The sequence below is a fragment of the Malus sylvestris genome, chromosome 5, assembly GCF_916048215.2.
Source record: "Malus sylvestris chromosome 5, drMalSylv7.2, whole genome shotgun sequence".
NCBI classification, from domain to species: Eukaryota; Viridiplantae; Streptophyta; class Magnoliopsida; order Rosales; family Rosaceae; genus Malus; species Malus sylvestris.
Window position 1 is genome coordinate 12892666 of NC_062264.1, and position 23997 is coordinate 12916662.

A 23997-nucleotide genomic window follows, 5' to 3' on the forward strand; every position below is an offset into this window, starting at 1 on the left:
TATACTAGGTATATGTGAGAAGATTGATGTAAACATGAAAACTAGTACTCACATATGTTTTTCAACAAAGAAGCAATTTCTGGAATTATTAATTCATGTATATATATGATCTCATGAATGGAATGCTACTACTTAGATGCGAGAACCAGTGACACCATATGCTCATATCAATTTCAAACTCCACAAATTGAAACACACAACACTCAAGATTGAAGTCAAGGGTTGTAACAGGGCTTGGGGGTAATGGCTAACAAAGAAAGGATAGGAATAACAAATGTTCTTAAAGCGATAGCAAGCAAAGTAATGGAATCGACACTTAGAATTTACTTTAGAATGCAAAAATCAACTTTTAAACACAAAGGGAAGATTCATGCAACACTTAGGGTCGAATTTAATGCTTTGGACCCTTTCTTCAACAAACAACACTTTAGAGCTCTTTCTCATAAATTTTTCAACTCTTTTCACAACTTTTCTTCTTTTCATTCTATTTTCCACTAATTTTTCTTTTTCTTTTCCTTTTCTACCCGTGCCTTATGAAGGACTTTGGCACACACACACAAGAATCACTTCCCCCACACTTGTTTTTCTGCAAGAGTTCAACAAAAGGAATTCCTTCTAAATTATGCTTTACTATGCTTCAAGAACAAGGGTATGGATGGTCCTAATCTAGGCTAGGTGAGGATAGTGTGGGTAACAAAGAACATAGGCAACACAAGGCTCAACGGGATAAGCCATGAGTATGAGAACTCTTTGTTAAACTTAAACACATAATGAACGGGATAAGCTTTTTGGCTCTTGGCTCACTAAACAACTTCATCTTGAATATGTGTTATGCAAATCAATAACATGCTTTGAATAAAATAGGCATGAGTTCTAGCATTTGGAACTAAATGATGAAATGCCTTCTAAGTAGCAACCAAGCAAAGAATAATGAGATCATGCAACGACTTTAGAAAACAAAAAAATTACACAGATTAATAACTCTCCAAATAAACGTTTAGGCCCAAGTCTCTCAAGGATGTAACGTTAGTTTGAGTTCCTTCTTTCAAGCATGTTAAAAAAAAAAACAGAATTTTCCTTTATGATTGCATGTGAATTCATAAATTATAACCACAACCAAGCATACACCAAAGAGTAAATCAAATTTTCATCCATGTTTATAACTCTCTTTAACAGTCATGCAATTAAAAACCAAATCTTCATCATTGTGTTGGAAGGTACCCTAAGACACAAATAAACACACAAAAACAACTCTTTTTGGGTTTTTTCAAAACAATTTTTCAAATTTTTATGAGATTTTCGGATTTTTATGTCAACACACACTAAAACACTCCAAAACAGCTTAAAAACACTTAAAAAACAGCAAGGAACAACACTAGAAGTAATGGGTGATAAACTCCTACGAATTTCATGTAAAACAACTTGGTTACCCCCCCTCCCCCCACACTTAAATCAAACATTGTCCTCAATGTTTCAAGCATAAACTCACACAAAAAACAAGCAAACAAACAAACAACGAATAAACATGACAAGTATGGCAAAGTAAAAACCAGACAGAGTAGAGTTTAAGAACGCAAATCTGGTTTTGGAGATAGATGATCTTGTTGTCTTTCCACAGCTTTGATCTCGAACTAGTTTGGAATTCTGAGCGAGGAATATGAGAGTTCCTTGGTTTCAATTCAGACTTCTTCTGCTGGGTTGATTTGATTGTGCAGTCTGCATTCTTCTCTGCTTGTTTCTTCTGCACGGCAAGCAGGCACGAGGTAGAGGTGTTGGTCTGTTTCTTTCTTCAATCTTTCCAAGTGCCCACCTCTTGATTTCTTTCTCTTTGTCCCTAGCTGAGGATGAATTGGCAAATTGTCTCCACATGCTTCGAGGTATCATTTTCACTTCCCTTATATGTTCCCCAGGCAGATGTGGTAGACGAAGAGGAAGCATAAAATGATGAAGATGAGTACTCGAGAGCAAGGCTAGGTAAGCAACCAGGAAGGGGTTCCAGGCAGTCGGTTCCAAATCGGAAGATTGATACCAAGTGCTGGCTGATTGCTCTCTTTCTCCTTGTCCCAAAACAACGACAAGGAGAAGGACAGGGAGAAATCATGATATAAGATACTCTTGCTTTCAACCTTCATGATATGAAATACTTTTGCTTTGGATGAGTTGTTTGCAGAGGTACCCCAAGGAATAAAGAACACTGAGTGACTCGAGAGGGTTTGTTGGAAAGGCATTCTCAGAGAAGAAGAAGGGTTATGTATGTATGCCTTGCAATGGATGGTGATGAGTGACATTTATAGGAATTAATAACCGGTATTATTCTTTCACTCTTGTCAGCAACCGTTGGATGATTTAATAGTAAACTTCACGTGCTTTCTACTTCACAAGAGATCTTCGACAGATTGCCTGTAATTTCCGCAAGGCTGGGTGTGCATGTGACAGGCGTTGACACGTCTGGAAAAATAAGTGCCTCTTCGATATCTGGAATCGGCACTTTGATAAACTGCCCGTGATTTCCGCAAAGCTGACTCTGCATGTGACAGATGTTGACACGTCTGGAAAAGCAGATGGTTGGAATCGGCGCTTCGACAAACTGCCCGTGATTTTCGCAAAGCTTACTTTGCATGTGACAGATGCTGACACGTCTGGAAAAGCAGATGCCTCTCCGATATATGGAATTGCCTCTTCGATCTCTGAAATCCCGTCGAGTGCAGAGGTTGCAAGTGACAAGTGCGGACAAATCTGGGAAAAAAGATTGGCCGTGGTTTCTGAGCAAGCCCAGCTTTTGAGAAAGTTAGCGCCTCTTTGATTTTTGAGTTGGCCTCTTCGATTTCTGAGCTCACCTATTCGATCTCTGAAATCTCATCAAGTGCTGATTTTTATAGAGGTACGCAGGACGTTCAAAGCACACTTGAATTTCTGCTTGTAGAAACTCCCTTCTTGCACTTCTACGATCTTGCCTTGTCCGACCTCTTCTTTCTTTAACACCTCTGAAAATGTGTGGCCCCTCCGATCGTCGTTTTGACTTAAACCTTGGTGAAGAGGCAGTCCCGCTTTCTCCAGACAACATATGGCGTCCATCCTTCATATCCCCTACTGGTCCTCTTACCGTTGGGGATTCGGTGATGAAGAATGATATGACAGCTGCGGTGGTGGTCAGGAACCTTGTCACTCCCAAAGATAACATACTACTTGCCAAATGATCTGATGAGTTGGCTGTTAAGGATTCTCTGGCTCTTAGTGTGCAGTGCGCAGGTTCCGTGTCTAATATGGCCCAACGCCTATTTGCCCGAACCCGTCAAGTTAAATCATTGGCGGCTGAAGTGATGAGTCTCAAGCAGGAGATTAGAGGGCTTAAGCATGAGAATAAACAGTTGCATAGGCTCGCACATAACTATGCTACAAACATGAAGAGGAAGATTGACCAGATGCAGGAATCTGATGGTCAGATTTTACTTGATCATCAGAGGTTTGTGGGTTTGTTCCAACAGCATTTGCTTTCGTCTTCTGGGGTTGTACCGCGTAATGAAGCTCCAAATGATCAACCTCCGATGCCTCCTCCTTCTGGGGCTCCGCCAACTGCTGAGACTCCGCCGACTATTGAGACTTCTCCTAAGCAGCATTTGTGAAGGCTCCCTCTTGTATTTTCTGCTTAAAGTTCTTTTTTTTTCATGAAAATGAATGTAAAATACCTTGCATATATGTCAGTGTTTGAAAAATAAACCCACACAAAAAACAATTAAACAAGCAACAAATAAAAATGACAATCATGGAAAAATAAAACTGCAGAAAAGGGAAGGTTTTTAGAAACGCAAAACTGATTGTGGAGCGATTCAAAAATCTTCCTTTTTTGAATACATGGGTTACCTCCCAAGAAGCGCTTGCTTTAACGTCTTCCAGCCGGACGAAACTTCCTTCTAAACTTGGATAGGGCCCATAGCATGGAATTGATCCTTGAATGGACGGTGATACTTGACGTGATCCGGCAATGGTTTAAATTCTAGTGTAGGTGCCTGAATCATCAAAATCAGCAAGTTAGTATATAATAAAATCGAAGTTGGAGAAGATGGCTTACTTGCTTGCTCCAACACAAACTCAATTACGAACACCACATCTTTGAAGGTTGTAGGGATATAGGACTTGGCCAGATTTGGTGTTTTGAGAGTTATGACTTGTCCCGTGTCATAAAATCCAACTTCTTTTGGAATTTTCGTCTCAAGTGTATCTTCTTTGATGAATTCTAGACATTCCCTATCCACTTCTTGCTCTTGAGTCTTTGGAAAGGTTTCGAAGATGCCTTTCTCACCTTCTTCTTCCTTGGATTGCATGATCCTGCAAGGAATAAAGACATTTGGTGAAACGGGGTCAGGACAAATTGAATTTAGGCTTACCTTGGTTGTAGTGGACGGCATAGAGGGCATATGGGGTTGCGGCAAGGGTGGTTCTTCCCTTGTCGTGGCCTTGTTATTCTCCTCTTCTTTGAGCAGCAGCTGTTCATCTATGTTTTGGCTTGGTTTGGATGTCTTGGGTTCACCTCTAACCTCCATAACACTTCCCAAAGTGATAGCATCATGGATTTCAAAATCTTCCTTCAAATTTTCAATAGTTGAGTTAGAGAGTTCACTTTGCTCTTGAATTTGTGCCATGAACTCCATAATCTGCCCAATTTGCTTCTCCAATTCACCCGTCTTCTTGCCTTGATTTTGCATCTCTTTGTTTCCATTTTCTACTTCCTAGTTCAAAGAGGTGAGTAACTTATTAAACATATCATTATCCAAAGACGTACCTGAATTGAATTGGGTAGATTGTCGTGGTGGCTGCATAGGTCTTGAATATAACTCCTCTTCTTGCTGCCAATACCCATCTTGTTGGAATTGTTGAGGTTCTCCCCACATGTAATCTGAATAATTTCTCCAATCCGAATTGTAAGCGTTGGAAAACATGTTGTCCCATGATCGGCTATGGCCTTGATAATCCCAAGCATCTTCATTCGCAGCGAATTGAGAACATTGATGAGTTGGATATCCTTGCCCATAGGACATACCATATGTAGGGACACTTTGCATTGTGGTCCTTTCAGCATATTGTGACAATTGAGAAGTAAGTTTCGCCAATTGAGCTTGAATGGTAGAAAAATCCATGTCTTACTTCTCTAGTACCTGAAATCAAGGAAACAAAACTAAATCAAATATCATAAGTAAAAATAAAAGACACTAGAAACAAAGTCAGTAACTAAAACAAAAGACATGAAAAACAAACAACAGGGGATTAGCAAAGTTGCTAATCCCCGGCAACGGCGCCAAAATTTGATGCGATGAAAGTTAAGCACTCAAATTAAACCCTTTTGTTGTCAAATTGTAGTATAAATACAAGTATGGATCGTTCTAAACCGGGGATTATGAGGGCTTGTTAAAACCTCTAAACTTACTCAAAAACATAAAAACAAAGTTAAAAACGTTTGAATAGACTCAAGGGACTCAAAACAGATTCTAAAGACTCAAAACAACTTAAAAACACTCAAAACTACCTAAAACACAAACTGGGCATATTTGACTCTAACACAACTTTGGACGAATTTAGTGTTTTGACTTAAATCAAAACACTCTAAAACACAAACAAAACAGATTTTAAACACTTTGGAACAAGAAAGTAAAATGGGGGTTTTGATTTGGATGAATTTGAAATAAACAAGCAAGTTATAAAACTAGGTAGATTATAAAATGAATTTGAGAAATAAAATGATGGATGGATTAGTTAGAGGTCCGTTCTTCACACATGACACACTTGTACATGAATCGATTTCCAATTGCTTTTCAATAAACTATGATACTCAACACCCCAGATTAACCGTAATGCACAAATTAACCCTCAGATTTTCCTTTACTCATTAAATTGGATGAATGCATGCAACAACCCAAATCATTCTCTAAAAGTCCCCTATATGAATGCATAATAGAGATACAATCAGAGATCATTATGTTCAATGAAAATCATAAGTGTTGACAAGGCAATTATAACTATGAATGCATGATACAATTGCCAAGAATTCAATTAATGCGATTGTGATAGACAACCTTCACTACTCATGAATATAAACTTGTAACGATTAGGTGAAACTCGTTTATATTCTAACATCTAATTCATGCATGAAAACTAAGTATGCATCCTTAATAAACATACAAAAATCAGTTATGAATAAAATAGATAATTGAATTGCAATCACAACTTATCAAATCACAATTGGAAGAAATTAATTCAAATCTCAAGCATGTTCATGGCTTCAAACTTCCCCCTAACCAAATAGGGGTTTAGCCACTCATAATTGCAACAAAATTAGAAAATAACAAAGTAGACATTGAAAGCAAGAACGGAGTACACCTAAAACGCTCCAAAGTTCCAAGCTTGAAACGTCAAAGACCTTTGTTTTCACCACCTTGTTGTAGCACAAGTGTCTAGGATGTGTATGGATATATGGATGGAATGGATTTGCACGGCTAAGAGATGAAGGTGTATGGATTGGTGAGATGTAGTATGGCTAGATGAATGGATGGAGGTCACGGCAAGGAAATTGTGTTTGTGAATGAAGTTGTGAGATGTGAAATGTAGTGTCTTTGGATGATGGCCCCCAAATTATGGTGAAGGGTGGATGTATTTATAGGCTAGGGAGAGGAGTGTATGGAGTTGTAATGAGTGGATGTAATGGGTGTAGTGGGTGAGTGTTGTGGTAATGAGTGGATGTAGTGGGTGTAGTGGGTGAGTGTTGTGGTAATGAGTAGATGTAATGGGTGTAGTGGGTGGATGTTTGGTAATGAGTGGATGTAATGGGTGTAGTGGATGAGTGTTTGGTAATGAGTGCATGTAATGGGTGTAGTGGATGAGTGTTTGGTAATGAGTGGATGTAATGGGTGTAGTGGGTGGATGTTTGGTAATGAGTGGATGTAATGGGTGTAGTGGATGAGTGTTTGGTAATGAGTGGATGTAATGAGTGTAGTGGATGGATGTTTGGAGTTGTAGGTCAACACACTTGCACACACACATGCTGATTTCTAGCCTTCAAATCTTCAAAAACGTCCATCCTCATGTCTCCATGCTTGCATTATCCAATCTTGGCTAAAAAATGCTCTAAAATGCTCCAAAATGCACTTTCTTGCCAACTTTGTTATTATGACCTACAAACACACGAAAATAGCTTAAAATACATAATTAACTAAGAAATAACAACACAAATGCACAAGAACAAGCTAACTAAGTCGCATAAATATGCTCCTATCATCTACCATGCACACTTATTGCATAGGCTAAATTAGGTCTTGTGCAAACTTGTGCGTACATGAAGTTACCTACTAAAGAGGCATAAGGTTTAGTAGACGTCCTTTTTTTTTTCAAATTCGTTTCTCGGGCACTAAGATTTATTGAGTCGGTCACCTTTCCCCATTGGCACTTCTCCATGGGAACATTGTTATTTGAAACACTGCAGCACTCTCTCTATATAAGCCATTTGAGAGAGTCCCAACATTCCCCTTGATCTATCTCTCAGAATTTCAATACCCAAGACAAAAGAAGCATCACCCATGTCCTTCATTTTGAAGGTTTTTGACAATAATTCTCTTGTTTCCAGCAACATATTCATACAATTGCTAGCAAAGAGTATGTCATCCACATATAAGATAAGAAAGACAAATCTAGAACCACATACCTTAAGATATATGCAATCATCAATTTTATTCTCAGTGAAACCCAAGGCAGTCACCTTTTGTTCAAACTTCATGAACCATTGTCTTGATGCTTACTTCAAACCATATATGGACTTATTTAATTTGCAAACCATATTTTCCTCTCATTCCCTTACAAAACTCAAGGGTTGTTGCACATATATGTCTTCATCCAACTCTCAATTAAGCAAAACCCGTTTTGACATCCATTTGATGGAGTTCAAGATTAAAGTGTGCAATCAGTGAAATAATCACTCTAAGACTATCTTTTGTCGAGACTGGGGAGAACGTCTCAATATAATATATGCCTTCAGTTTGAGTGAAGCCTTTTTCCATGAGGCTCGCCTTATATCTCAAATTTTCCACTTGAGTCTCTTTTTGCTTTGAAGACCCACTTGCAACCAATCGCTTTCACATTTTTCGGTGCCTCAACCAAAGTCTACACACTGTTCATTTTCATGGAATTTAACTCGTCGAGCATGGCTTCTTTCAAATAATTAGACTCTTCATATTCCATTACTTCATCGAACGAGGTTGGATCTTCTTGAATCCCTTCATTTGCTTCAATCTCCTAAAGATATACAAAATAATTGCTAGGGATGGCTGACTTTCTAGTTCTCTATAGTTGCACTTTTCTCTTAATTGTGATTTGTTGTTCAAGCAACTCATCAGAAATCCTTGACGAAGTCCCAATATCTGGTTGCATTTCCCTCTCTATCGTAACTTGTTGCTGAAGCAACTCATTACATGCATGCGATGATGTTCCGGTCTGCGGATCATCATTAATGCTCCCAAGAGACTGATTAAAGCTATCAAAGTGAAATTCAATTTGTTGTTGAACTTCATTGATAACTCCCTGACCATTGCCAGTAATCTTAATTCTTTCACTTCCTTGAAAATCACCAAGAGTATTGTCAGGTAAAATACCCCTAGTTTCAACAAATTCAAAGCTCGAAGACTCCAACTAAGAATCATATGTTGCTTCACCTTCTTTAATAAATTTTGCAACCCCAGTTTCAAAGATCTTCATGGGAAAGTCTGAAGAGTAGAACCTATATCCCTTTATTCTTGCTGGAAACCCCACAAAATGGCATGATATGGTTCTTGAATCAAGTTTCTTCTCCTTAAGGTTATATACCCTCACTTTTGCTCGACATCCACAAACTCATAAGTGATTCAAGCTTGGTTTTCGTCCAATTCAAATCTCATAGGGAGTTTTACAAACTAACTTCATGGGAACCCTATTCAGTATGTAATTAGCCATTTGTAAGGCTTCTCCCCAAAGATTTTGTGGTAAATTAGTACGACACATCATGCTTCTCACCATCTCTATCAAAGTTCTATTTCTTCTTTCAGCCACACCATTTTATTGTGGTGTGCCTGGTGATGTGTACTGTGCTTGGATCCCACATTGCTCTAGATAAAGCGCCAGAAGTCCTTTTGCCTGACCAATCTCATTGCACCTGCCATAATATTCTCATCCCCTATCGAACTAAAGCTTTAATGGACATATCCAATTGGTTCTCTACCTCATTTTTAAAGATTTTAAAACAATCAAACACTCAAGATTTATCCTTAAGTAAAACGAGATAAGTGAACCTTGAGAAATCATCAATAAAAGAGACAAAATACATATTTCCACAAAGAGTCTTAATTGGAAAAGATCCACACATCCGTGTGTATCAACTCCAAAAGTTTTTTTACTCCTAATTGAACTCTTCTTCTTTATTTTTGTTAATTTTCCCTTGCAATGGTCAATACAATCTTTTAAATCATTGAAATCCAAGGTCGGCAAAATTCCTTCTTTTATTAGTCTTTAAATTCTTGCCTTAGATATGTGAGCTAACCTTTTGTGCCATAACATGGACGAAGATTCATTTGTGAGCAATCTCTTGCATGATAAACTTGACTCAACAACCAAACAATTTGAATTTAATAAAACTAAGCACAACAACTGCCATAAATCATTCATTAAGAAACAAATTCCAAGAACATTGTTTAGATTATTTTTCAAGAAAATTCTAATGCTTTCATCGTCACTAATGAAAGCATAACTAGATTTTACAAGTTTAGATGCGGAAATTAAATTCCTTCTTAACGAAGGTACATAGAGTGCCTATAGCTTCCGCTTCCACTGCCACTTTATTTCCATTGCTCACATAGACTTGAAGGACCTCTTTTTTTGTTGTTGTGACTCCTCTTGCGAATCCCTGCAAGGAATTGGTGATATGCACTGAACACCCAGTGTCAAACCACCAAGAATTTGGAGGGACTTCAACAAGATTAGTTTCAAAGCAAACAAAGAATTCTACAAAAGAAATACCTTTCTTAATTTTCCAATTCTTGTGTTTATCACAATCCCTCTTCAAATGCCCATATCTTTTGCAAAAATACATTTGACATTGTCCAAATTATCCCTAAGTATATCAGGTCCCCTAGAGGAGGAGGCAATTATAACATTACCATAAGAGGACAACTGCTTAGAGGTCTTACCAGATTGGTACGCATGTTCCTTAACCTTGCCACTTTGAACAAAGTTGATATGGTTGATAGTCTCATACATCTTCATCATTTCTTCCTGCTGAGCACAAATGGATATGAGTTCATCCAAGGTCCATTTCTCCTTTTATGTAGTATAGGAGATCTTCAGTTGATCAAAGTTAGATGGTAGTGAAGTGAGTGTCATATGCACCACAAAAGCATCATCCATAGGCACCTCCAAGTCCTTGAGTTTTGTAGCAGCCTTAACTAGTTTGAAAATGTGCTCCTTGACACTCTTGTCTCCATTAAACTAGAGATATGTAAGTGTGGTCATTAAGTTCCCTATCTCAGCCTTTTTTGACTCCCTAAACTTTGCCCTAACAACTTCCATGAAGTCCTTTGCTTTCTCACAAGCAGTGATGCCTCCTCTCACAATCTCACTCATGGTCCTCTTCATGACCATAAGTGACATCCTATTGGCTTTCTCTTACTTCTCATGCTTTAGTCTTTGTGCAGCGGTGGAAGTATCAGTGAAAGGTGCAGGTTCATCATCCCTTAGTGCCAAATCAAGGTCCATTAAGCTCAGAACTATCTCGATGTCTTACTTCCATTTTTTGTAATTGCCTTCATTTAGTGGTTCAATGGAGGACAAACTCATAGCAGGTGTATTCACTGCAGTAGACATTAATAATTATTAGTAAATGACCAATGCATGTTTATACCACACCCTTGAGCAAGAGGTATAAATTGCCATTGCGAAAGAAATATTTTCATGCATCTAATTCAAGTCTTTGGACAAGAATGGTGACTGAGCAAAGACACTTTATTTGCGATTTAGAACTTTTGCCTGCTCATACATTCTTTCTTTTGAGAAAGAATATGGACATTGCAGTAGTTTTAACATCACAGTACCTTCATTAGGTTTTAAAGTAAAAGAAACTCAAAAATGGCTATTAAATAAAACAAGCCAAACATAACAATTTACTGCAGTGAAATCATATAGGATTTAGGGCCTGTTAGATGGCACTGATACCAAATGTTGGAATGTATTAACATATATACTTTAGACTAACAGGAAATCCTAGAACACCATTTTGACAATTACATCTCAATTTCTAACCTGCAGTAAACATGGTATTGATTCAAGAAGATTCTTCTACTTACTGGGAGACCAATATACTCTTATGGTGATAGTCTAAAAAACGAAGAGTGTTTTTCTCTATGAGCAGGGAATCCAATATATAAAGCAAGGTTTACACAACTTCCATCTATCATGGGAGTTGGTTACAGACCCAATTGCTTTCAGTTCCAATCATGGATGAGTTATGGATGAGTGGGATCAAGTACATGCTTTAGTTTGAAACACTATGGATGTAACTCCTCAATTATAAGGAATGGTTTTACATGTATACAAAACTCATACTGATTTATAATTAAAACATGTTAACTCATCTTTATCACAACTAGTTAAGTTCAATAAGGATTCTTACAAGTTCGCCATCACCACTCTGGGTGGATGTTGGTCTGAGAGAGAGAGAGAGAGAGAGGGAGAAGGACGATTGGAGTCCTACATTATTGGGAGAAGACGCCGTTAATCTTTGGGCTTCTAAGCATGAACGGGTCTAGTTTTTTTTTGAAAGAAAAAATTATATGTGTTAAATTTTTATTGATTCATGTCATTTGATCATGATTTGGATACGCTTCTATCCCTGTGAGTACCCAAGTATTATGCCTAGTAAAAATTTCTGGTCAATGAGAGGGACAGGTGGGTCCCATCCCACGAAAGCATTTCGATCGACAATCTCCCAATTCATCTTGTTTTTTTTTGGGTCTGAAGTCTGATGCTTCCTTCCGTGTATATTCTTGCATCATCTTCCGCACCCTGCACAAAGCAGCAGAGAGCTTCTTAATAGTATCGATTTTATCGACACAACACACCATCACCATCATCATCAATGGCATCGTCGCTTTCACACTTCCCCATCATCATCCTCTCCATCTTATTCACTATTTTTCGTTCTGCAGGTACGTTATCACTCACTCCCCTTCAATCCCAAAACTTTCTCGGAAAATAAACAGAAGTAGTTGCACTTAAAAAAAAAGGAAAAAAGAAAATCGTATTTTAAATAATAGCACTGCTGATTGATCTATTCCACCAAAGTTTCAGTTACTTAACTCCCCTTCTATGTCGTCAAAATCCCCACTTAAACAGTCATTTTCATTGCAGACTCACAATCCTTTATCGGCGTCAACTACCAGGTCGCTAACAACCTCTCGCCGCCCTCCAACACCGCAAAGCTCCTCCAGTCCACCTCCATCAAGCGCGTCCATCTCTACAGCGTCGACCCGGCCATCATCAAGGCCCTCGCTGGCTCCTGCATCACCATCGTCATCGACGCCGCCAACGGTGACATCCCGGCCCTCACCTCCGATCCCAACGCAACGGGGCAGTGGGTGAACTCCAACGTCCTCCCCTTCTACCCCGCCAGTAAAATCGACCTCATCAATGTCGGCAATGAGGTCCTCCTATCCAACGACCAGGGCCTCATCTCCCAGCTCCTCCTTGCCATGCGAAATGTCCAATCTGCCCTCACCGCTGCGTCTCTCGATGGCAAGGTCCGGGTCTCCACGGTGCACTCCATGGCCGTTTTGGTCCAGTCCGACCCGCCTTCTGTGGGTCTGTTCAACCTGGGATTCCAGGACATCCTCAAAGGACTTCTCTCCTTCTAAAGGGACAATGGATCGTCGTTTACGGTTAACCCGTACCCGTTTTTCGCGTACCAGAGCGACCCGAGGCCCGAAACACTGGCGTTTTGCTTGTTCCAGCCTAACGCGAGAAGAGTCAACTCGGGGAATGGGATCAAGTACATGAACTTGTTCGATGCTTAGGTGAGCGAGTTTAACACTTTAGTGGACCGGGTTTAGGCTTTTTTATTAAAACGGGTCTAGGCCCAGTTGAAAATTGACTTCTAGGTCAACCGTCAGTGCGATCCTATACGATTGGTCGTTGCATCATACGACAACTCATACGTTGATCTTTAATCCATGAGTCCACAACATTGACACAAGAGTTTAGATCTAATGGATTTTTTTGGTAAAACAAACACATAAGCACTTTTGTTAGAAGCTAAATCAATAGAAAGTTTTAGAAAAGTGCTTTTATTATCTAGAACTACAGGGGCCGATTGTGGCCATTTTAATTGCACTTCCAACCAAATCCTTAATTGCATTCTCTATCTCCTTGCTTTTGTAGTTACTTGAAGGCAAATATGCACCCTGCATGTGTTTAGAGTTACGCTAGATTAGAGAAAATTAGGGTGTGAGGATTAGTTGAAAAGGAAGATGAAAGAAAATATTACTATATCTTTAACCATTAGGTCTTTTATTTGAATACATAGCTTAATAGATAGCAAGATAGTAAACTTTAGCTGTTTCTATCAATGAAGGGCTTGTTTGGAAATTTTAAAATAACTGAAGGCACTTTTGATGAAGATTCTTTTAAAACCAATCATCAGTAAAAATCCAAGTGGATCCTCAAGTGCTTTTTGTAAGAAGTAAATATCTTGTGCTTCTTTCAAAAAGCACTTGAAGTGCTTTTGAAACCTAAAATCGATTTCACCATAAGCTCTTTCAGTTATTTTTACTTTCAAACGAGCCCGAAAAGTTGGTTTTGGGAAACCTTAATTTCAACGGTCATTTAATTAGTGCCATACATATTATTCTTGTATGAATTATTGCCCTTTGCATTATCAATGAAATGATGGGAACACTGAAACTTACCTGATGTGACCTTCTATATGCAATTTGATGCATGGTGACAAGGTCACAGGCTAGCTAGTGGCCGTCACTATAATTTTAGATGAGGCCATATAACCATGATTTCTATTGTCATTGAATTTAGTACAATGTATTTTGTTGTTTCATAGAACCTAAAATTTAATTTGGGACCACCATATAAAGTATAAACCTCTTATCTCTTACTTTAGGAGGAAATGTTAGTGAAACTTTAGCAGCATTGGGTTTTTTTGCAGATCCGCGAGATAGCACACATTCGAATCTTTTGCAGTTGATGATGTTATAAGACCTAATTCTTTTATCAATTTCTCGCGATATCATAAGGTCCTACCCATGTGAAAGAATTGGAAAGAAAATTGGAAAATGAAATTGGGTTTTGAAGCATTTATCCTTTTGGTATCATTAGTCAATCTGCAACACAGTAAATGCATAATTTGTTTAACTATGTGCACTGTTTTCTTTTCTTGCAATGACAATTTGATAATGGCTAGTTAAGTAATTAGAGAGTTCCAATAGTTTAACCCTTACGTTTTTGAAGTCGTTGATTGATGCATTAATATAAATGACAAATTTTACTGTCTTTAGGTTGATGCCGTGCGGTCAGCCTTGAATGCAGTTGGATTCAAAGACATTGACATTTTGATTGCTGAGACTGGATGGCCATACCATGGAGATGACAACGAAATTGGACCTAGTGTGGAGAATGCAAGGGCATATAATGGAAATTTGATTGCACATCTTAGATCCATGGTTGGGACTCCGTTAATGCCTGGACAATCTGTGGAGACGTATATCTTCGCGCTCTATGATGAGGATTTGAAACCTGGTCCAGCCTCTGAGCAATACTTCGGTCTGTTCAAGCCTGATCTAACTGCGACATATGACGTTGGTCTCACAAAGAGTAGCCAGATGACGCATTTAAAAACCTTCCAGCGAAATGTTCTCATACCGCACCATTTTGACATGTTATATTGTTGACTGCGAATCTAGATAATTCGTTATATGGATGGTTCAATACGTATGAGAACATAACATGTCCTTTATCTGGCCAAACCTTATAACGCCTATTATTTTATTCTTTACCATCGGCATGATTAATTATAACCCTTGAATTTCTACCCTTCAGACTCCATCAACACCAACAGTGTCTCCATCACCCAAGCCTACTTCAGCACAGTGGTGTGTGCCCAAATCCGACGTTTTTATTGCTCAATTGCAGGCAAATCTTGACTATGCTTGCGGCCATGGTATTGATTGCAGCGCAATCCAACCAGGAGGCGCCTGTTTTGATCCAAACACTGTTGCATCGCACGCTGCCTATGCCATGAATCTATATTATCATATTGTTGTCACAGTTCCTTTGAATTGTAATTTCTCACAAACAGCAACGCTCACATCCTCAAATCCCAATAAGTTTTCTTTAACACGAGCACATATCGAAATGGCCCAGGTTTACCATGATGAGGACGCACATTACACAAAAGGGTACTTTCCATAGTTAATAATACACCTTTTGTGAATGATTGCACTAAAAATCTGTGGCATTTTTCTTTTCGCTCAGTTTAGACCGGTGTAAAACTGGAACATATAATAAACCAGCATTACATGTCTGCTTGATTTGTTTTGGAACTCTTTCTAATTAGATTTATCAATTGATTGCAGGTTATAATGGTTGCAGTTACCCTGGTGGAAGTACAGGACTACCTGTGGAAGCAGGGAAGGTTAATATTATATCAAATAACGGATTCGTTAGGGTTAGAAATCAATTGGATATAAGGAATAAGGTATTGGTGTACTTTTTTGTTGTTTTTAATTTATACATGTAGGCCTTTAATTGTAAAGGTTCCTAGTTTTGTTTGGGATATTGTTAGAACGAAATTTCTTACACGAAGAAATATCTCCACAAATTTGTTGTCTGTAATCCGCACATTTGGTGAATCCCTAATCGAGAAGCGTCCCAAAGCTTCTTCATTTAAAAGAGAGGGGAGGGGGTTGTTGTACCTGCAAATAGTACTCTGACACTCAAGTTAGTCAGATGAATTGTTATTCTCTAGTCAAAGGGTTTCATTTGCATACCTTGTTCTTTGACTCCTTTCCCCTTTTATAAAGCTTTAATGCTTGAGAAGCAAGTACCACTACCTTGTCCCTCGCTCCTTCTCCCGTAGTGGAGGTAGTTGTTTATCTCCTTCTACTAGGCCTGACAAACTGGTCATGTCTGTCGTATTTGTGTCGTTTTCGTGTAACACTTGTTATCTTAACGGGTCGTGTCGTATCACACATGTTATCTTAACGGGTCCTTAACAGGATCACACCCGTTAAGAAAAAAAAAATTCTTAAATTTGCACATGCCACACATTGCCACATAAATATTAATTCAAAACATTAAAACACATTTGTTGTTTAAGTACTACTACATCTACACTCGAAAATAACAGCCTAATAAACAAACATCCATACACTACTAGTCTATTACAAAATATTAAATGTGCAAGGATATGCAAAATGAAAGAGTTTTTATTTTCAAGGTTGTGAAGCATTTCTTAAAAGTTTAAACATTGTCAATGGAACTCAATGCTTGCATGATATAAGATTTTGTGGTATCCACTAGTGTAAATATTTTAAATTGAACATCGAATTCATTCATTGTATTCATATAGGGTCAAGGAGTGTAGCTGTAAAAAATCATCAAAATCAGAGTTAAAATAAATGTTAAATCGTGATTTTTCGTTGATAACCGTCGAAAAGTTTTGTCCCGTTACTTGATCTTTGAATGTTTGTTTTTTGTGATTTTTGGCATATGCGATCTTGAAGCATATACAAACGAGTTTGATGGTTGGATCGTTGAAATTAGTTTCGTAGAATGCGTATCCCATCAAAACGATAGATTCACTAACACTTAAAGTTTATTTATATTTTCATTAAGTATAACATAAGATTTTGTGGTATCCACTAGTGTAAATATTTTAAATTGAAGATCGAATTCATTCATTGTATTCATATAGGATTAAGGAGTGTAGCTGTAAAAAAATCATCAAAATCTGAGTTAAAATAACCGTTAAATCGTGATTTTTCGTTGATAACCGTCGAAAAGTTTTATTCCGTTACTTAATCTCTGAATGTTTGTTTTTTGCAATTTTTGGCGTATGCGATCTCGAAATATATACAAACCATGCGTATCCCATCAAAACAATAGATTCACTAACACTTAAGAGTTTATTCATACTTTCATTAAGTATAACATAAGATTTTGTGGTATCCCACTAGTGTAAATATTTTAAATTGAACATCGAATTCATTCATTGTATTCATATAGGGTCAAGAAGTGTAGTTGTAAAAAATCATCAAAATCGAAGTTAAAATAACCCTTAAATCGTGATTTTTCATTGATAACTGTCGAAAAGTTTTGTCATGTTACTTAATCTCTGAATGTTTGTTTTTTGCAATTTTTGGCGTATGCGATCTCGAAGTATATACAAACATGGTTGACGGTTGGATCGTTGAAATTAGTTTCGTAGAATTCGTATCCCATCAAAACAATAAATTCACTAACACTTAAAGAGTTTTTATTCATACTTTCATTGAGTATAACATAAGATTTTGTGGTATCCACTAGTGTAAATATATTAAATTGAACATCGAGTTCATTCATTGTATTCATATAAGGTCAAAGAGTGTAGTTATAAAAAATCATCAAAATCGGAGTTAAAATAGCCGTTAAATCATGATTTTTTGTTGATAACCGTCAAAAAGTTTTGTCCCGTTACTTGATCTTTGAATGTTTGTTTTATGTGATTTTTGGCATATGCGATCTTGAAGCATATACAAACAAGTTTGACGGTTGGATCGTTGAAATTAGATTCGTAGAATGCATATCCTATCAAAATGATAGATTCACTAACACAGAGTTTATTTATACTTTCATTAAGTATAACACTGGTGTAAATATTTTAAATTGAAGATCGAATGAAATCACTGTATTCATATAGGGTAAAGGAGAGTAGCTATAAAAAATCATCAAAATCGGAGTTAAAATAACCGTTAAATCATGATTTTTCATTGATAACCATCGAAAAGTTTTGTCCCGTTACTTGATCTTTGAATGTTTGTTTTATGTGATTTTTGGCATATGCGATCTTGAAGCATATACAAACAAGTTTGACGGTTGGATCGTTGAAATTAAATTCGTAGAATGCGTATCCCATCAAAACTATAGATTCACTAACACTTAGAGTTTATTTATACTTTCATTAAGTATAACATAAGATTTTGTAGTATCCACTAGTGTAAATATTTTAAATTGAAGATCGAATTCATTAATTGTATTCATATAGGGTCAAAGAGTGTAGCTATAAAAAATCATCAAAATTGGAGTTAAAATAGCCGTTAAATCGTGATTTTTCGTTGATAAGATTCGAAAAGTTTTATTCCGTTATCTCTGAATGTTTGTTTTTTACAATTTTTGGCGTATGCGATCTCGAAGTATATACAAACAAGTTTGATGGTTGTATCGTTGAAATTAGTTTCGTAGAATTCGTATCCCATCAAGTTCAATGGTGTGTATATATATATATATTTATATATTTATTAAGTATATTTAAATTTATTTATTTTGTACGTATAACACTTAAGAAATTGAATGATATGCATATTTAAGCCGATCCAATGGTCACCAATTTTTAATATCTAATTTAATATATACATATATATATAATTATTATAGTTTTTAGGGGTATAAAATTGTTAAATTAATATATATAATTATTATAGTTTTTTAGGGTTATAAAATTAATATTTTTCTTATCGTGTATCGTGTTACCCATGTGTATATCAGAACCAACCATTCATCTTAACAGGTGCTTATTGGGTTACCCGATAATGACCCGATTCGTTATCGTATCGATCCGAATATCTGTTAATTTCGTGTCGTGTCGTATTATAGCAAGTCCACCCCTAAAGACTTTGTGCCAGCACCTAGCGCATTTATCCACTCAAGTGAACAGTAATAGACTCCAGTGTATAGTAATAGACCAAAGCATCTCCACCCCTAACAAAAAATAGCCTAGTCCATTTTATTAAAATATTATAATTTTTTATTATAAAATAATAAAAAATAATGATTTTATTTTTAATTTCTGACTTTATAAAAAAAAATATTAAAATGTTTTTCAATTTCATCGCTGCACCTCTGCAGTTCCTTTCTCAACTTCACCGCTGTACACCCCTGCACCCTTGCACTTCCCTCCCATCTTCCAACTCTTCCCCTCCTCCTCTGCTGTCATCAACAAGCTCACACCCAACTCCTGCAAAACAAAAAAGATTCAATCTTTTTCAATCTGGACAAACAAACAATCGAATCAGACCTGACCCATTTTCCCAAAACGCATAAACAAGCAGTCGTTTAGTAGTATTTACTCACTCTTGGTGCCAGCTCTGCAGAGCTTGTCGTCGACGACGATAGGGTTGGCGTCGTCTTGCCCCGTGGGGAGTCGTTTGGTGGAGAAGAAAGAGAGGAGGGTCTTCCCCCTTGACCCGACCTGGCGCGGAAAAAAGGAAGGAAAAAAAAAATGGCTGATGTAATGTTGGCGTCATACGGGCCAGTCCATTCATCTGTCGATTTTGGACTGGCCTGGAGACCAGCTTGGGCTGGGTGCTAGGCAAGAACACGGGCTGGAAAGGATTGGCTGAGTGCTAGCCTTGTTTTTTGGCTGAGTGCCGGCCTAACCACCTCCTGGTGGAACTGCTCTTAGGATTTGCCAGGCTACCTTCTACCTCTATTCCGGGCTTTCCACATGAGTTTGACACTCTGTCTTTCTCATGAGCGAGTGAGGAGCCACAACACGTAGGTTAAATGCACGTTTCTAACACGTCTTTGGGGCGAGAATGATGATCTTTGTGGGCTTTGCTGATCGATTATTTGTGTAAATGTTTTTCAAGCAGTACCCAAAACGTCAGTACATCCCTTGGCAGCCACACTAAGAACAGTTCCAACCTTGTAAATAGGCCGGGGGACAGGGGAGAAGAAAAGGCCTGAGGGCCTGTCAAGTTGCTCCAGCCATGAAGAGCCCGAGCTCGTGGAGAAGGCCCGAGCAGGGGGCCTGTCAATTTGTGACAGCCCCGGAGCCCGAGCTCCAAGCCCATTTTTTATTTTTTTCTGTCAGGCGCACGTGGGGGCGCGTCGCCCGACAACTTTTCAGAAAAGCAGACGACTTTTCAGAATGTCACAGTTACCGTTGGGAAGCCACGTGGCTTCCCACGGTCCGTTCGATCTCAACGGCTCCTTCATTTGGACCGTTGGATCTCAACGGTAAAAAAAATAAAAAAAATCTTATTTAATATCAACCGTTCGATCTGAGATCAACGGTCGATATTAATATGCTTTATAAATAAAGAAAAAATAGTTTTAAAATTAAGAAAAGTTACCGTTGTGACACGTGGCACAATCTGGAGTGTTGGAATTCAAATTTTTTTAAATCCAACGGCAGAAATTAATTATTTGAAAAAAAAATTAAAAAAATGGAAAAAATCCGAAAAAAATGTAAAAAATCTGAAAAAAAAATTGTAAAAAATTGTTTTTACTTTTCTATAAATACCACTTCTTCTCCATCTACCTTACACAACAATTTCATATTTTCTCAACCACTTTCAATCAAATTCTTATCTTTCTCTCAAAGTTTCAATCCAATTTTTTTTTCCACAAAATGACTACTGATGCAGGTACAAATTGGTCGCTTCTTGAAGATGTTGTGTTGTGCACTAGTTGGGTTGAAGTTACTCATAATTCCCTTACGGGTAATGAGATGCAGTTGCGAGAAATGTGGAGTTTAATTCATACCAAATTTCTTGAGCAAATAAGTGGGAAAAGAACCAAAGAATCGATGTCTAGTCGTTGGAAAATATTTTGCCATTCCTTTAGTACGTGGAGAGATGCCTTGACACAAGCTAGTAGTAATGTTCGAAGTGGGGCAAATTATGCGGATGGGGTAAGATTATTTGTTTGTATTATTTATTTGTTACCTAATTTCATTATTATTATTATTTGTTTGCATTATTTATTTGTGACCTAATTTCATTATTATTATTTGTTTGTATTATTATTTGTTACCTAATAATTTCATTATTATTATTTATTTGTATTATTTATTTGTGACCTAATTTCATTATTATTATTTGTTTGTATTATTTATTTGTTACCTAATAATTTCATTATTATTATTTATTTGTATTATTTATTTGTTACCTAATAGTCTCAATATTATTATTTGTAACAACTTCAAGCACAAGCATGGTATGGTGCCAAAATCAAATCAAGAAACAAATCATTCACCAGGTGGGAATGTTGGAATATTGTTAAAGATTGTCCTAAATTCAAAGTTGTGCCTGTTGGTCCAGAAGTATGCATGAACAGCATCCCTCTACACAACACCTTTGTACACAGCACCCATCCACACTCTACACCCGATCATGGCTCCCATGTTGATGAAGAAGATGGAGAAGAAATGCCTGAAACGCCCATTCCTGAACAAGCGTCGGGGTTGACCCGTTATCCAATTAGGCCTCTAGGTAAGAAGGCTTCAAAGAGGAAAGGGGGTGCTTCCAAGAATGATCATGGAAAGTACATGCAAGAACTTGCTCGTCAAGGTGAATTGACGTTGGCGCGGGAATTGGCGAAATATGAAGCTGACAAGGCTAGAGATGAGGTAAAAGCTGCAGCTATTCAACAAGCATTTCAAGCTGAACAGAGGGAAAGAGAGCTACTTAGGCAAGAAAGGGAGTTGCTTAGAGAAGAAAGAATTGCACAACGAGATCGTGACATTATGAACACGCGTTTAGAAGGGATGTCTCCAAATTCTAAATATTTTTGGCAGTCGGAGAAAGCGGATGTGGTGCAAAGGAGGCGTGCAAGAGAAGTGAGATCAAGACAAGATGGTCCTAGCACAACAAGACAAGATGATCCTAGCACCACAGATTGGTTAAGTGGTGAGGAATAGGGTACTTTTGTAATCGGACCCCATAGTTTTCCAATCACTTTGGGTTGTAATTTATTATTTATGTTGTTTCCATTTTATTGAAGTTAGTACTTTATTTAAAGTGAGAGTACATGTATTTAATTTCGTAATATATTTATCCTAATAATAGAAGTTTTATTCATCAAATTGTTCACGTATAATGAAATTATAAAACACACCAAATAAAACTAAAAAACTCACCAATTGGAATTACATAAACACACCAAATAATTCACACCAAATAAAATTACATAAACATACGGAATACAAACAAACTCACTACAAAAAACACACCAAATAAAATTACATAAACACACCAAATACAAACAAACATACTAAATAAACTTAAGTATCTTCAACTTGTTTCAATGCCCACTGGTGCTCGATCAAGTCAATTTGCCGATCATTATGCATAGATGACCTTTGAAGTGCAGTATATCGTTGAATGACCCTTTCATTGTAACGTCCATCCCTTTCTAATGGCTCGTATTGCACGGGTTCTTCGGTGGCATCATGTGCACAATATATCCGTGTTCTTGAATTGTTCATCGTGTCTGGCTCTGGCTCATATTCATCAACCGCATCATAATCAAACTCATCTTCCACAATCATGTTGTGAAGAATGACGCACGTCATCATGATGGATCGAAGTGACTCTACATCGAACATTCTGGCAGCACCCCTGACGATCGCCCAACGAGCTTGAAGGATACCAAAACAACGCTCCACATCCTTCCTGCACCCCTCTTGACAGCTTGCAAAGTGTTTTTCCTTTGCACTTCACGGACGTGGCACTGTTTTGATAAATGTTTCCCACCGTGGGTAAATGCCATCAGCTAAGTAGTATGCCCCGTCGTACCTACGTCCGTTGACGACGTATGTGACTTTTGGTGCCTTTCCTTGCAGGACGTCGTTGAACACTGGGGATTGGGCAAGGACGTTGAGATCATTTTGAGCCCCAGGAACCCCGAAAAAGGCGTGCCATATCCATGTATCAAAAGATGCCACTGCCTCCAAAATGATAGATTTTGATCATTTTCTATCCCCATATGCGCCTTGTCATGAACTTGGACAGTTTTTCCACGTCCAGTGCATACAATCGATGCTTCCTATCATCCCAAGAAAACCTCGCATCTCGCCCTTCTTCAGAAGCCTTTGCAAGTCCCTGCGAGTAGGTTTTCGGAGGTACTCTGCGGTGTACAAAGATTCGACTGCTCCGCAAAACCTCATCAGGGCCTCAAGAATGGTTGATTTCCCCATCCTCGTTATCTCATCCACTTGGTCTGCAGATGCTCCATACGCAAGCATCCGCAACGCAGCAGTGATTTTTTGCTCAGGCAGGAGACCCATAACACCACAAGCATTCGTCTTTTGCACAAAGTAAGAATCATGGTTGCAAAAATCAGTCATGATTCTGTTGAACAAATGTCGTTCCATTCTAAAATGACGTCTGAAGTACGTATCAAGAAATGCACTGTTATGGACAAAGTAATCGTCCAACAGCTCTTCACCCCGTCGTTGCCTGCTTCTATCAAGGTTGCTTGAACGGTTGGGCCTGCATATCTGAGTAACAGTCTGGATGACTCGATGGGAATGTGAGGCTCTGGCCATTCTTGTTTCGTCATCTCTCCTTCTACGCTTCTCATCCTCTTCCATCTCATTTTCGGCAATCTGAAGGTTGAACATTCCTTCAGATTGGTTAAACAATTCTTCCTCTTGCTGATCGATTTCCCACATCATCCTTGATGAAGAAGAAGACATTGTAATGATGGATGGTGAAGAAGAAGCAGAAACTATGAATAATGAGATAAATATGTTGAGAAAATTGGTGTGAGATTTGTGAGGATGGATGGTGGATTATATGGACAATTAAGAAAGGATTGGATTGTAGATAAGGCCACGTGGCATGCCGTCATTCGTTAAAAATCTGATCGAAATCTATCCTCAAAGATTCTGAAAAGATAATGACACGTGGCACGATCGTATTGGATAAAAATCTTATCGAAATC

At 37.9% G+C, this 23997-nt stretch overlaps 1 pseudogene; it reads left to right on the plus strand.

Annotated features, from left to right (window-relative positions):
* The first annotated feature begins 12142 nt into the window (after window positions 1-12142).
* LOC126624006 (glucan endo-1,3-beta-glucosidase 7-like) lies at window positions 12143-15980 on the plus strand (annotated as a pseudogene).
* Window positions 15981-23997: the final 8017 nt, after the last annotated feature.